Source organism: Lemur catta, chromosome 2 (genome assembly GCF_020740605.2).
Source record: "Lemur catta isolate mLemCat1 chromosome 2, mLemCat1.pri, whole genome shotgun sequence".
Taxonomy (NCBI): domain Eukaryota; kingdom Metazoa; phylum Chordata; class Mammalia; order Primates; family Lemuridae; genus Lemur; species Lemur catta.
In genome coordinates this window covers 35,207,445-35,223,424 of record NC_059129.1, presented here as the reverse complement: position 1 = coordinate 35,223,424, position 15,980 = coordinate 35,207,445, and positions in this window count along the sequence as shown.

The following is a 15,980-nucleotide window of genomic DNA, read 5'->3' as shown; positions in this document are numbered from 1 at the left end:
TGTGCTTAAAATATTTTGAAAAAATAGGATCTTGTAAAATGTACTGTTGTGCAATTTCCTTGTTACACTCAAAATTATTCTTTGATGTAACCATTAAAAAAAAAAAAGTGACTACTAAACTGAGTTACCAGGGCTGGCCCCTACCTGAGTCCCCTACAATTAACTAGGTGGCCTTGTTCCAAGTATACCTGTTGCCTTAGGAAAGATGCAAGTAATATTCTTGGCCACCACCACACATACCCAAGACTTCTCAGGAAGGCTCAAGCCTGGATTGCTCCAACAGAAGTCAAAAACATGACCAGAAGGTGAAATGTGGCTTGCAGACAAGATTTCACATGGATGTCCTTGTTTTTTCAGCATCTCTCAAAAAAATCTGAAAGTCTATCAAGAACCTGCTTTCCGCCATGGCTGTCCCTGGCAATGGGGCATGATCTTGCTCTGTTGTCTTGGAGTAGACCATCTTCACTAGTCAGGCCACCTCCCTGGCCATTTGAGAGTGGAACTCTCAGTGAAATATTTTCTAGACATGTATATCCAACCTCTCCTAGATCTCTCCCACAAGCACCTGAGATACCCAGAACTGGGTCATCTCCTAAATCTGATGTTCTGCTGCCCCACTGTTTCCATCTCTGTGTCAGAAACCCGCCTCCTCCCTCCTGAGCTGCCTTCCATTCTTCCAACCACCGTTGACTTCATCCACCATGCCAGGCACTGCACTAGTAAACAGAACAAATTCCAGCCTTCCTGGAGCTTATATTCCACTGTGAGAAAGGAGCAACAAACACATACTGCGTGAAGAATACGTAGCAAGCTAATGGGAAAGAATTTAGTTAGCCTGTCCTCTTAACCACCATACCCCACTGATTCATCTCTGTATACTCCAATTCTACCTCAGGCAACACCTCAGACAGAGAGAAAATGGGAATCCAGAAACCATTGTCCACAGTTGGGCAAAGACAAAGCAAAGCCAAACTCATTCACCGTAGTGAGGCTGCAATTAGGAAAGACATCTCTTCTTTGAACAAGCTCAGTGTAGTAGCTATGTCATCTTAAGAAATGTACTTACCATTTCTGTATAATGAATTTTTATTTATAAAATAGAGGATTTTAAAAACAATTTTACTGAGATCTAATTCACATACCTTATCATATTATTCATTATACTGGCTTCTTTTACTTAGTGTTATGGTTTCAAAGTTCTTCCACATTGTAACTTGTCTCCTTTTCCTTGCCAAATAACAGTTCATGGTATGGATGTACCACATTTTGTTTATCGATTCTTCAATTGGTGGACATTTGGGTCGTTTCCATTTTTTGGCTGTTATGAATAGTGCTGCTATGAACATTCCTGTACATTTTTTTTTGTATAAACACGTGTTTTCTATTCTCTTGGGTATATACCTAGGGGTTGAATTGCTGGGTCATATGGTAGCTCTATTTTTTTTTTCTTTTTTGAGACAGGATCTCACTCTGTTGCCCAGGCTAGAGTGCAGCAGCACAATCATAGTTCACTGCAGCCTCAAACTTGGGCTCAAGGGATCCTCCTGCCTCAGCCTTCCCAGTAGCTGCCTGGCTAATTTTTTAAGTTTTTGTAGAGACGGGGTGTCACTCTTGCTCAGGCTGGTCTTGAACTTCTGGCCTCAACGAATCCTCCCACTTCAACCTCCCAGAGTGCTAGGACTACAGGTATGAGCCATCGTGCTCACCGGAAACTCTATTTTTAACATTTTGGGGAACTGCCAAACTGGTTTCCAAAGTGCCTGTACCATTTTGCATTCCCACCAGCAATATATGACAGTTAAGATGAAGTTTTAATAGCTTCTTCTAGTATTATTGTATGAATTCAGAAGTTGATAAGCTTACAGCGCTTGGCACAGAGGACATGCTCAGAGAATGAATGCCGTCATTACTGGTGATGACTTTTTTTTTAATCAGCTAAATTTAAGATTTATGGTGATGCCTTCCTGATCAACTCTAAGAAGTAGATTTTGAGAGCCTTAATTCAGGAGAATGCTGGCTTACATGCAGTTTGTGTGGGAAGCACATCTTTCAAAACAGGCTTTGAGGTTGGCAGGATCTACAAGGACATAGGAGAAGGAGGAACTTGAGTCAGTGAAGAACACAGGTTAAGAGCCTTTGACATCAGACAGACCAAGGCTTGAGTTTGGCCTCCTTTGCTTACCAGCTCTCTGGCCTAGATGCAACCTGTCTCCAGGTGGACAAATAAGGGAAATGACAATCCCAGGCCACAGGTTCATTGTGATGGTTACATGGGATAACGCATGTAAAGGCCGCTTAGCACAGAAATTAGTACACAGTGAACATTCAATAAATGAAAGTGCTGGCCGGGTGTGGTGGCTCACGCCTGTAATCATAGCCCTCTGGGAGGCTGAGGCAGGAGGATTGCTCCAGATCAGGAGTTCAAGACCAGCCTGAGCAAAAAGCAAGATCCCGTGTCTACTAAAAATAGAAAGAAATTATCTGGCCAACTAAAAATATATATAGAAAAAATTAGCCGGGCATGGTGGCACATGCCTGTAGTCCCAGCTACTAGGGAGGCTGAGGCAGAAGGATTGCTTGAGCCCAGGAGTCTGAAGTTGCTGTGAGCTAGGCTGACGCCACAGCACTCTAGCCCGGGCAACAGAGTGAGACTCTGTCTCAAAAAAAAAAAAAAAAAAAAAAAAAGTACTGATCGTAGTTTAAAAGGTTAGAAATAATTTCCCTGTTTCAAGATGGGTAAATTGGAGTTCAGAAAAGTTACATGACTTATGAAGTCCAGAGAAGAAGGGAAAATTACTTATTTGGGGAAGGGGCTAAAAAATAAACGTTATCTTTTAGAACAGTATTAGATTTACAGAAAAATCACAAAGATAGTATAGAGAGTTCCCACATACCCTGTACTCAGCTTCCTCTATTATTAACACCTCACATTAGTATGGTACATTTGTTATAATTAATCAGTATAATATTATTGATAACTGGCCAAGCACAGTGGCTCATGCCTATAATTCCAACGCTTTGGGAGGCCGAGGCAGAAGGATCACTTGAAGCCAGGAGTTAGAGACCAGTCTGGGTAACATAGCCAGACCCTGTCTCTACAAAAAATTTAAAAATTAGCAGACCATGGTGGCACTTGTAGTCCAGCTACTCAGGAGGCTGAGGCAGGAGGATCGCTTAAGCCCAAGAGTTTGAGGCTGCAGTGAGCTGTGATCAGGCCACTGCACTCCAGCTGGGTGACAGAGAGAGACCCTGTCTCTAAGAAAAACAAAAATTATTATTAACTGAAGTCCATACTTTATTCCAATTTCCTTAGTTTTTGCCTAATGTCCTTTTGTCTGTTCCAGGATCCCGCAAGGATTCCACATTATATTTAGTCATCATGTCTCCTAGGTTCCCCTTGCCTGTGATAATTTTCCAGGCTTTCCTTCTTTTTGATGACCTTGGCGGTTTTGAGGGGTACTAGTCAGGTATTTTTTAGACTGTGCCTTAATTGGGATTTTTATGTCATTTTTCTCAAAGATTAGACGAGAATTATGGGCTTGAGGAGGAAGCAGAGATGAAGTGCCATTTTCATCACATCATGTCACCAGCCTGAGGGAGTGCTTGTCAGAGTCCACTGCAAAGTGATTCTTCCTTGCCGCTCTTTCCATACTGTATTCTTTGGAAGGACGTCATTATGCACAGGCCGTACAAAGGAGTAAGAAATTATGTCCCACCTCTTTGAGAGCAGAGTTTCTGCATAGATTATCTCCACAGAGGAGATTTGTCTCTTCTCCCCATTTATTTAGTTATTTATTTATTCAGTCATGCATTTATATTACTATGGACTCATGGATATTTATCTTCTATAGCAGGGTATTTAGTATGCTCAAGTTGTTCCAGTTTTCGGTTGGCTCCTGTGTCCTATAACATACCTACATCACTGGTGCTTTTTGGGGATTTTTTGTGGGTTTTTTTTTTTTTTTTTTCTTTTTAGTACTAAGACCTTTTTTTTTTTTTTTTTTTTTTGAGACAGAGTCTCGCTCTGTTGCCTGGGCTAGAGTGAGTGCCATGGCGTCAGCCTAGCTCACAGCAACCTCGAACTCCTGGGCTTAAGCTGATCCTCCTGCCTCAGCCTCCCTAGTAGCTGGGACTACAGGCATGCGCCACCATGCCCGGCTAATTTTTTCTATATATATTTTTAGTTGGCCAGATAATTTCTTTCTATTTTTAGTAGAGACGGGGGTCTCGCTCTTGGTCAGGCTGGTCTCGAACTCCTGACCTCGAGAGATCCACCCGCCTCAGCCTCCCAGAGTGCTAGGATTACAGGCGTGAGCCACCATGCCCGCCCCCCCCCCCCTTTTTTTTTTCTTTTTTTGAGACAGGGTCTCGCTCTGTCACCCAGGCTGGAGTGCAGTGGTGCAATCATAGCTCACTATAGCCTTGAACTCTTGGGCTCAAGTGATCCTTCTGCTTCAGCCTTCCGAGTCACTGGGATTACAGGTGTGAGCCATGGTGCCTTGCCCTTTTTCTTCTTTCAAACAAATGTTTGCACATAATACACACTGTTATGTATACTGCTTTTCTCAAGGAACTATCTCTTGGGGACTTGCATTTTAGCACATAGAAATCTACCTCCTTTTTAACCTCTACATAGTATTCCTTTGTAAGACTATATCATAATATACTTAACCAACCTCCATCAATAGACATTTACACTCTCTCCAGTCTTTTACTAGAACAAGGAGTGCTGCAGTGAATACCCACATCTTTGTACACATGAGCAAATAAGTCCATAGGATAAATTTCTAGACATGGAACTGCAAGAGCCAAAGAGTACATGCTTTCAAAATTGAAGCAGATGCTGCCAAATTGTCCTCCACAAACCTTTCACCAATTTTCACTCTCACCAACAGTGTATGAGAGGACATGTTTCCCACACCCTTGCTAACACTGAGAAGTAACAAGGCTTTTGATCTTTGGCAAGCTGATAGGTGAAAAATGGTGACTCATAGAAGTTTTAATTTGCATTTCTTTTATTATGACTGAAGTTGAACATCTTGACATACATTTAGAAATCATTTGTGTTTTCCTTATTTAAACTGTCTCTTCAGGTCCTCTGTCCATTCTACCCCATCCCACATACCTCACCTGCACCTTTGAATTGTTTACAATCTTTGTTTTGTGCTTCAGTGAAAGCTACTAATTCATTTATTCCATCAATGAATAACAAATATTTATTGATCACCTGGCTAATTTTTTTGTAGAGACAGGTCTCACTCTTGCTCAGGCTGGTCTTGAACTCCTGACCTCAAGTGATCCTCCTGCCTCGGCCTCCCAGAGTGGTAGGATTACAGGCATGAGGCAACACACCCAGCCCAAACAGTTTTTTAAAAATTAGCTGGGGATGGGGGTGGGGGGAGGAAGGGGCAAAAAAGAAAAAGAAAAAATAAATTTAAAAAAAAAGAAAAAATTAGCTGGGCATGGTGGCACATGGCTGTAGTCCCAGCTACTTGGGAGGCTGAGCCAGGAGGATTGCTTGAGCCCAGGAATTAAAGGTTACAGTGAGCTATGATCATGCCACTGCCCTCCAGCCTGGGCAACAGTGAGACCCTGTCTCAAAAACAAAATATAACAAAAAAACAAGGTATGGCTAGAAAGTTGTGGGGTGCCATTTTATATAGAGGTTTAGAGAAGTTTTCTCTGAAGGGACACCAGCTGAGCAGAGATGAGAATGAAGTGAGGAGGGACTAGTGCAGTTGTCTCGGAAAGGCAGAGGGACAGCAGTGTGAAGTTCCAAGGCAAGCAAGTTTGGGTGAGCTGGAGGCCCCGCCAGGAGGCCAGAGTGGCTGGAGCAGAATAATTGAAGCGAGAGGATGGGAGAGGGGATCCAAAAGGCATGCAGGGCCCAGATCCTGTGGATTGCGCAGGCCTCTGCAAGGACTTTGGCCTCTGCTGTGAGTGAGACGCTAGCCATTGCAAAAGTTGTTCATTTTGGCTGCACTTTTTTTTTTTAGAGTTTTGGGCCAGGAGCTGTGGCTCACGCCTGTAATCCTAGCACTCTGGGAGGCCAAGGCGGGAGGATCGCTCGAGGTCAGGAGTTCAAGAACAGCCTGAGCAAGAGCGAGACCCTGTCTCTACTAAAAATAGAAAGAGATTAGATGGACAACTAAAAATATATGTAGAAAAAAAAAATTAGCCGGGCATGGTGCCAAATGCCTGTAGTCCCAGCTACTCGGGAGGCTGAGGCAGGAGGATTGCTTGAGCCCAGGAGTTTGAGGTTGCTGTGAGCTAGGCTGACACCATGGCACTCTGGCCCAGGCAACAGAGCGAGACTCTGTCTCAAAAAAGAATCAAACAAAAAAACCACACAACAGCAAGGTCTGTGAGTTGAGACATTACAGTAGGGCATTTCCTATCATTATCTGTTGAACTGGGATATTTAGGGGCCTGGCCTGCTTTAAGCAAATCCAGTGTGTGAAAACCCAGATGGACCTAACTTTCTCCGAAGTTCTGGCAGTCATTGCAAAATGCTCAATGTGGCAGCAGTAATGTGGTGACAGTCCTATGGGCTCGGGATTTTTGCTTTTGGGTGATGAATACACTCCAGATTTTTCCCATCAGAAGGAATCGTCTCCCCAAAGCCCACCAACTGCACTTCTTGAAGTGCCTTCAGCAGACACATTCACACAAGGCCATAAAAATGTGTGTTCAAGAATGTTCCCAAGGCCAGGTGCTGTGGCTCATGCTTGTAATCCTAGCACTCTGGGAGGCCAAGGCAGGAAGATCATTTGAGCTCAGGAGTTCAAGACCAGCCTGAGTAAGAGCGAGACCCCATCTCTACTAAGAAAATAGAAAGAAATTAGCTGGACAGCTAAAATATATATATAGAAAAAATTAGCTGGGCATGGTGGTGCACGCCTGTAGTCCCAGCTACTCGGGAAGCTGAGGCAGGAGGATCACTTGAGCCCAGGAGTTTGAGGTTGCTGCGAGCTAGGCTGACGCCACGGCACTCTAGCCTAGGCAACAGAGTGAGACTGTATCTCAAAAAACAAACAAACAAACAAAAAAGAATGTTCCCAGAGGTCAGTCACAGTGACACACACCTGTAATCTCAGCTACTTGGGAGCATTGCTTGAGCCTAGGAGTTCAAGATCAGCCTCAGCAACATAGTGAGACCCCCCCCATTAAAAAGAAATATTCCTAGAATTAGATAGTGATAATGGCTGTATGACTTTGTGAATATACTAAAACCACTGAATTGTACACTTTAATAAGGTACATCTTATGGTATGTGAATTTTATGTCAATAATAATTACAAAAGAATAGTCCCAGAAACCCTGTTTGTCATAGCACAAAGACCAGAAACAACCTAAATATCTACCTACAGGGATCTGTTAAATAAACTGGTATAACCACCAATGGATAAACATAGAAGCTGTTAAAAAGAACGAGATGTGTCTGTATTTGTAGATGTGGAAGATATGGAAAGCTCTCTGTGATGTAGTAAGTTAAAAAAAATAATAAACTAGGCTGGGTGCAGTGGCTTACTTAACCCTGTAATCCTAGCACTTTGAGAGGCAGAGGCAGAAGGATCTATCACTTGAGACCAGGAGTTTGATACCAGTCTGGGCAATATAGCAAGACCCTGTCTGTACTGTCTGCACCAAGAAAAAAAAGAAAGAAAGAAAGAAAATTAGTGGGGCATGGTGGCACACACCTGTAGTCCCAGCTACTCAGGAGGCTGAGGCAGGAGGATCACTTGTGCCCAGGAGTGCAAATTTACAGTGAGTTGCGATTGTGCCACTGTCCTCCAGCCTGGGTGACAGCAAGAGACTCTGGCTCTTAAGAAAAAGAAAGAAAAGAAAGAAAAGGAGAAAAAAATTAAGCTAAAGAACTGTGTCCCCAGTATAACTTGCTACCAATTATATTAGAAGGTCATATAAATGAGCACATAGAATATTTCTAGAAAGATATTTGAGAATTTCATAACAGGAACTTCCAGGAAGTGGGGATAAGGAGGGTTTCACTTTTACCGATCATGTTCTACCATCTCTATTTTTTAAAAAAACATACATTTATAAGTTTAAAATAAAACCATAATTTTTAATCACTTATTATTACTGCAAAGTGGCAGTAATAATAAAAATTATCTGAATGGAGTTGTTGCAAGAATTATTGGTATTTTATAAATGGGAAGAATTATTATTATTAGTCTGCCTACAGCACTGACTTGCTTGAGTCAGTTATTTAATAATGGGTATATAGTACTCACAATTACACAGCAAAGCAGGCAAGACTGGCATGACTATTTCTATTTTATACATGAGTATTCTGAGGCACAAAGACGAAAGGGCCCATTCAAATTTGGTGAAAAGATTCAAGAAGGGCAGAGTGTAGGGTCTGACAAAATATGGGTTTGAATCTCAGCTTTGCTATTTGCTCTGTGATTTTAGGCTTGTTGACTTCTCTGGGCCAGAGGATCAGCCAAACCTATCAAAAAAGGACAAGGCCTCGGACCTCACAGGACTGTGAGTATCAAAAGCTACTGTAAATGGAAAAGGCCTCCCACAGCGCTGGGAGCCTGGTAGAGGTCCAAGAAATAATAGCCATTAGGGTGATTCTTATGTAAATGCTCTGAATAATAGCTGCTAACGTTTACAGAAGCAGGTGTCAGACGCTGTTAGGTGCTCAGACCAGGCAAGGCGGGTCTTCTGGTCTCTAACCCTTTCCCTGAAATACCAGCTTCTGCTCCTCCAAGCCCCGCTGTGGCCAAGGCTGTCAGTGATGCAAATGAATGCTGACTTTTCATTAACAAAACAATGAGCCCCTTGAAGTACACAATGGAAATGTTTAGAACTTTGAAAGGAGAGATAGTTTAACAAGAGTTTGTTGGTATACTCCCACCCAGCTCTACTTGTCAATAAACATTTCCCAAAGCCTTCTGGGACAGTCCAGCGTGGAATCCAGGCGAGGTGTCTAGAATGCTGTATGCATGGGGACCTGGTATTACCCTCACCGTGTTTCAGGTTAATGCAGGAAAAACAGGACAGTAATGATGCTAACCTCTTGAGGATTCGGTGAAATGTGTATGAAAGAGATTGGCATTTTCTTCGGTAAGAAACAAAGCAGTTTTTCTTACTGAAGGAAATCAGTTTAAATTTTACCCCAAACCTCTCCCCGCCACCACCGTTCCTTCAGGAGAAGCAATTGTAGACTCCCCTAGACTCTGAGCCCTAACACTGGGGATCACAGAGCCACTGCCAGTTTCCTGGCAAAGAAAGGTGGGAGGAATGAGGTGTGGGTTAAGGACTGAGGATGCCTGGAGCCATCGTGCTAGGTGCAGAACAGGCTAGTTAAGTAAGCAACAGAGACTTTTAAAACCCCACAGTTTTTCCATATGCATGAAGATATTCATTACAAAGGTATCCATTAAAATACTGTTTCTAGGCTGGGTGCAGTGGCTCATGCCTATAATCCCAGCATGAGGTGGGAGGATAGCTTGAGGCCAAGGGTTCCAGACCAGTCTGGGCAACATAGCGAGACTCTGAGACTCCGTCTCTACAAAATATTTTTTTCAAAATCAGCTGAGAGCATAGTGGCGTGTGCCTGTAGTCCTGGCTACTAGGGAGGCTGAGGTAGGAGGATCGCTTGATCCCGGGAGTTCCAGGCTGCAGGGAGCTATGATCACACCCCTGCACTTCAGCCTGGGAGACAAAGTGAGACCCTGTCTCTAAAAAGAAAGAAAAATCAACTCCAGCTATAAGGACTTAATTATCAAAAGCAAAACTTAAACTTTTAGGAGGAAACTAAAGAAATTTTTTTCTGACCTCGGGGTAATGAAGAATCTCTTAAAACACAAAAGACTAACTATAGAAGAAATTAGTAATAAATGAAACTATATTCAAAGAAAATGAAATTATGAGCTACAAATTTTTTTCATATAGCCAATCAATAGCTTAAAACTACAAATTGAAGAAGATATGTACAAACACATACAACCATTCAAGAATATATATTGAAATAATCTAAACGCTTTCTAAAAATCAATAAAGGACAATAAACCAGTAGAAAATTGGGCAAAAGACTTGAATATGCAATTCTAAAAAGAGGAAACATGGATAAAAAGCTTATGAAGAGATACTCAACATTGGTAATCAAAGAAATACAAATCAAGATCACAATGAGATAACATTCTGTACCCAGTGTATGGCAAAAATTAAGAAGTCAGATAATACCAAATACTGGAGACGATCAATAGGTCTTCTAGGCCGGGCGCGGTGGCTCACACCTGTAATCCCAGCCCTCTGGGAGGCCGAGGCGGGTGGATCGCTTGAGGTCAGGAGTTCGAGACCAGCCTGAGCGAGACGCCGTCTCTACTAAAAATAGAAAGAAATTATCTGGACAACTAAAAATATATATAGAAAAAAAATTAGCCGGGCATGGTGGCGTATGCCTGTAGTCCCAGCTACTCGGGAGGCTGAGGCAAGTAGGATCGCTTAAGCCCAGGAGTTTGAGGTTGCTGTGAGCTAGGCTGACGCCATGGCACTCACTCTAGCCCGGGCAACAAAGTGAGACTCTGTCTCAAAAAAAAAAAAAAAGTCTTCTATACATTTTGGGGGGAGTACATATCCATATAGCCATTTTGAAAAAATACTGTCAATTTCTGGTGAAATTCAACATTTACATGCCTTAAAACCCAGCAATTCCACTCCTGGGCAAATATCCAGGAGCAAGTCTTGTCAAGTGTTCGAAGAGACAGGTACATGAACATTCATAACTGCACTGAACATATGGCAAAAAACCCAGAAAGAATCCCAAACACCCTTGGGTGGTAGAATGCGCAGATACACTGGGGCACCTTGACAAAATGAAAATATTACATAACAGTGAAATTTGAATGAACCACAGCCACACATAAATGTATGGATGATTTTTATTAATATTGAGTGTAAAAAAAGAACGCAAGAAACTGATTACATAAACCCTTTTTATAAAATTCAGAAACAATTAATAACAAAATATTGTTTAATCATCATACAGAGGACAAAAATACAAAACTAAAGGCAAGGAAATAATAATAAACACAAAGTTTAAGATAAGTGGTTTCCTGGCTAGGGATGGAGGAAGCAGCTTGAATGGGATAGAGGTGGAGCCCATGTGAAGATGTGAATTATTGTCAAAATTATTGTAATATCAATAAGTAAATATAGAAATAAATAAACGAAACTCGGATAAAACAAATAAATAGAAGACCATGAACAGAAAATAACAATGTGTTACAGATTAAGGATTTTAGTTAATTCAATTCTTTGTACCTGAGGCCTTTTCTCAAAAAGAAGTGTGTACCATATGCTACTATTTGTATAAAAAATATTAGTGGGGAAAATGCCCACTGTCCATACACATAAAATTCTATATTCATAGAACACTGGGGGCTGGATGGAGTGGAGGTCATGGATAGGGAGACTTCCTTTTACATACGTTTGTGTATGGTTTGGAATTTTTGCTTTGTTTTGTTTTACCTTGTGCAAAATATCTTATCTAAAAAAGTTTAAGGCTGGGCACGGTGGCTCATGCCTGTAATCCTAGCACTCTGGAAGCCTGAGGTGGCAGAATCATTTGAGCTCAGGAGTTGGAGACCAGCTCGAGCGAGAGTGAGACTCCATCTTTCCTAAAAATAGAAAAAATTAGCTGGGTGTGGTGGCACGCAATTGTAGTCCCAACTACTCTGGAGGCTGAGGCAGGAGCATAGCTTGAGCCCAGAAGTTGGAGGTTGCAATGAGCTATTAATATGATGACACCACTGCACTCTAGCCCAGACAAGAGAGTGAGACTCTGTCTCAAAATAAAAAAAAAGAGTTTAAATATTAAGATAAAGAATTAAAATGAAGCTTTTTATTCAGTACAGTTGATGTTTTGCAGCAGGTATTTTAAGAGTCTGCTAATTAGTGGTATTAATGAGGAAAAGACAACTGATACTCTTTATACCCTGTTTGTGGCACTAGAAATAGCACATGCAATTTGGAGGGCAATATTTACAGTGTCTATGGAAATCTTAAATGCACATACTTTTTTTTTGAGACAGAGTCTCACTCCGTTGCCCAGGGTAGAGTGCCGTGGCATCAGCCTAACTCACAGCAACCTCAAACTCCTGGGCTCAAGCGATCCTGCCACCTCAGCCTCCCAGAGTGCTAGGATTACAGGTGTGAGCCACCAGTCATGGCTAATTTTCTTCTGTTTTTTTGTAGAGACTGGTAGAAACTGGCGCGTGTGTGTGTGTGTGTGTGTGTGTGTGTGTGTGTGTGTGTGTGTGTGTGGTCTCACTATGTTGCCCAGGCTGGTCTCAAACCCTTGGCCTTGAGCAATCCTCCCACCTCAGCTTCCAAAAGTGTTAGGATTACAGGCATGAGCTACCACACCTGACCTGTTGCAGTTAAAAAAATTTTTTAAATTGTAAAATATAACACACATCAGAAGAATGTATAAAATACATGCATTTTAAAAAACAACTATAAAGCAAACATTTGTGTTATTTCTACCCTAGAAACATTTTTAGTTGTTTTAAGTTTAAAAAATAAGTATGACACCTGTGTACCACTCCCTTAAAACTAGTAAACACATTCTGTTATTGTTTTGCTTGCCTTATTTTTTTTAACTAATAAGGCAATGAAATAGAAGGTATTTTATTCTATTCACATTTTTAAAAATACAGTACTTTGTTCATTCCTTTGTGAATCAAATGGACTGAGGCTTTTGTTATTTAATGTATGTCAATCGGCGTCAGCCGGTATCTCCCCTTTTGATGTGTAAGTGGTCTTAGCTGGCCAGTGGGATGGTTCCTGTGTCTTTGCAACAAGACTTCATTAATCTCAGAAAGATTCCTTGTTTCCTGGCTCAACAAGATGTTCCAGGCTCATCTTGTACCTTCTAGCCCTAGACTCAGACTCAGGCTTTTCTGCAACCATCCTTAGTTTCTTTTTTTCTTTTTTTTTTGAGACAGAGTCTCACTTTGTTGCCCGGGCTAGAGTGAGTGCCGTGGCGTCAGCCTAGCTCACAGCAACCTCAAACTCCTGGGCTCAAGCGATCCTCCTGCCTCAGCCTCCCGAATAGCTGGGACTACAGGCATGTGCCACCATGCCCGGCTAATTTTTTTTTCTATATATATTTTAGTTGGCCAGATAATTTCTTTCTATTTTTAGTAGAGACGGGGTCTCGCTCTTGCTGGTCTCGAGCTCCTGACCTCAAGCGATCCACCCGCCTTGGCCTCCCAGAGTGCTAGGATTACAGACGTGAGCCACCGCGCCCGGCCTCATCCTTAGTTTCTTTTAGAGACCATAAACTGGGTGCTAAGGTGCCATGTAGGGGTGCCGAACTGTCAAATAAAATGCAACTTTACAGATAAAGCTGAAATCTTTTTTACTCTGTGAAATGGTTATATCATGACTTTTACATTTCCCTGATTATTCACGAGGGTGATCATCTTTTCAATCGGATTTATTGGCCACTTGAGTTTCCTTGTTTCTCAACTACTTCATTTCTTTGTCCATTTTTCTTTTGTTGAACCTTTATGTCATGTTCAAATTTTTTGTTTTTATAAACACTGCTGTGATGAACATCTTTGCACATGTACATTTGCTCATGTATTTGATCTTTTCCTTAGGATAAATTCCTAAAAGTGGAATTTCTGGGGCAAAGGATTTTTAAAAAATGTATGTTTTTGAGACACACCAGTTTCATTCTGTCACTCCAGCTGGCGTGCAGTGGCATCATCATCATAGCTCACAGCAACCTCAAACTCCTGGGCTCAAGTGATCCTCCTGTCTCAGCCTCCCAAGTATCTGGGACTACAAGTGTGTGCCACCACGCCTGGTTAATTTCTCCATTTTTTGTAGAGACAGGGTCTGGCTTTTGCTCACACTGGTCTCAAACTCCTGGCCTCAAGTGATCCTCCTGCCTCAGCCTCCCAGAGTGCTAGGATTATAGGCATGAGCCACCTGGCCTGGCCAGGATGTTTAAAAATTTCTAAATGTAGGTTCGTTGTTTTTTTGTTTGTTTTGTTTTGTTTTTTTGAGACAGAGTCTCACTCTGTTGCCCAGGCTAGAGTGCCGTGGCGTCAGCCTAGCTCACAGCAACCTCAAACTCCTGGGCTCAAGCAATCCTTCTGCCTCAGTCTCCTGCGTAGCTGGGACTACAGGCCTGTGCCACCATGCCCAGCTAATTTTTATATATATATATATTTTTAGCTGTCCAAATAATTTCTTTCTATTTTTAGTAGAGACGGGGTCTTGCTCTTGCTCAGGCTGGTCTCGAACTCCTGACCTCAAGTGATCCACCCACCTCAGCCTCCCAGAGTGCTAGGATTACAGGTGTGAGCCACTGCGCCGGGTCCCCCCCCCCTTTTTTTAAGAAAAGTTTTTAAAAAAAACCTAAGTCAAAAAGATTGGGCACACTTCCAGTTCCTACAGCAGCATGTGAGCACTTCGCTTCCCACACCCTTCCTAGAACTGGGTATCATAATTGTAGTTTCCTTTTTTTAGGATTAGGATTTTTTTTTAATTTGGAATATTCTGGGGGTACAAACATTTTGGTTACATGAAATGCATTTGCCTCACTCAAGCCATGGTTACAAGGGTGTCCCTCCCCCATACAGTGTGCCCTGTTTCCATTAGCTGTGGGTTTACCCCCCCCCCTTAGGATGTTTTTGATTGGTATGTTTGCTTAAGATGTGCTAAGTTCAACCTGTGAAGGCTCTGCGCTTGGCTGTGTTCTGAGGAGTTCCCAGTCCTCCCAGAGAGGAGAGAGATTCTAGCAGCTTCCTACCTTCTCCTAGACTCCTGGGACCTCAGCCACTCTATAGCTGCCTTCCAAAGTTTCCTTCCAGAGGTCCCCCAGAAGAGTCATTTGCTAAATCTGGCAACCCTATCCCCACTTCCCTTTCTACTTAAAGCTTTCAGTCTCCATTACCTCTTCCCTAGACTACAGCAATCGCCTTCAAATCTCATCCCTACTGTCCGTTCTTAATACAGTGCTCCTGGCCTCTGCTCAAAGCCCTCCTTGCTACACTTAAGACTCCATCTAAACTCCTTAGCTTGGCCTTCAAAGCCCTGCCAGATCTAGGCCTGACCTTCCTCTCAGACCTCATTTCCTACTCCTCCCCTGTTCCCTGCAGCCTCCTGGTGGCTTCCTGGCAGGACAAACTGGACCCAGCTTCAAGGTCTTGGTACTTATTTACCTGTGCTTAGAATGCTCTTCTTCCCGTCTGGGCAATAGTGAGACCCCATCTCTACAAAAATAAGAAAAATTAGCCAGGCATGGCGGCACATGCCTGTAGTCCCAGATACTGAAGAGGCTGAGGCAGGAGGACCATGTGAGCCCAGGAGTTGGAGGTTGCAGTAGCAGTGCCTGGGGCAAAAGAGAGAGAAAGACCCTATCTCAAAAAAAAAAAGGAAAAAAAAAGAATGCTCTTCCCCCAAAGCATCTCTGTTCAAATGTCACCACACTAGAGAGGACTTCACAGACAACTCTGGGTCTAAAATAATATCTTCCCCACCCCTCACCCCCTTTCCTCCACCCCACTTTACTTTTTCACATGCATATTACTCACCATCGTTTTACACTCTTACCTTTATAGGTTTTTTCTTTGTCTTCCCCCATCAGGAATGTAAGCTGGAACCTTGAGTTTTTTATTGAATACTTGTTTTTCCAACATGATATCCCCAGTTCTAGAATAATGCCTGACCACAGCAGACTTGGATTTGACAGGCTGTACTGCACAGCAGTAGAGCACAGACGTGAGTCGAGTCTGTCTCTGGGGATTCAAGTCCCTGCTCTGCTCCTTTCTAGCCATGCAACTTGGGACAAGTGACTCAATCATCCCTTTTACCAGCTGGAAAAGGGGGGTGATAATCTATTTAATAGGGTCATTGTGAGAGTTAAGTGAATTCATTCGCGTGAAAACACAGGCTGGTGCTCACTGTTTCTCATTATTTTATATATA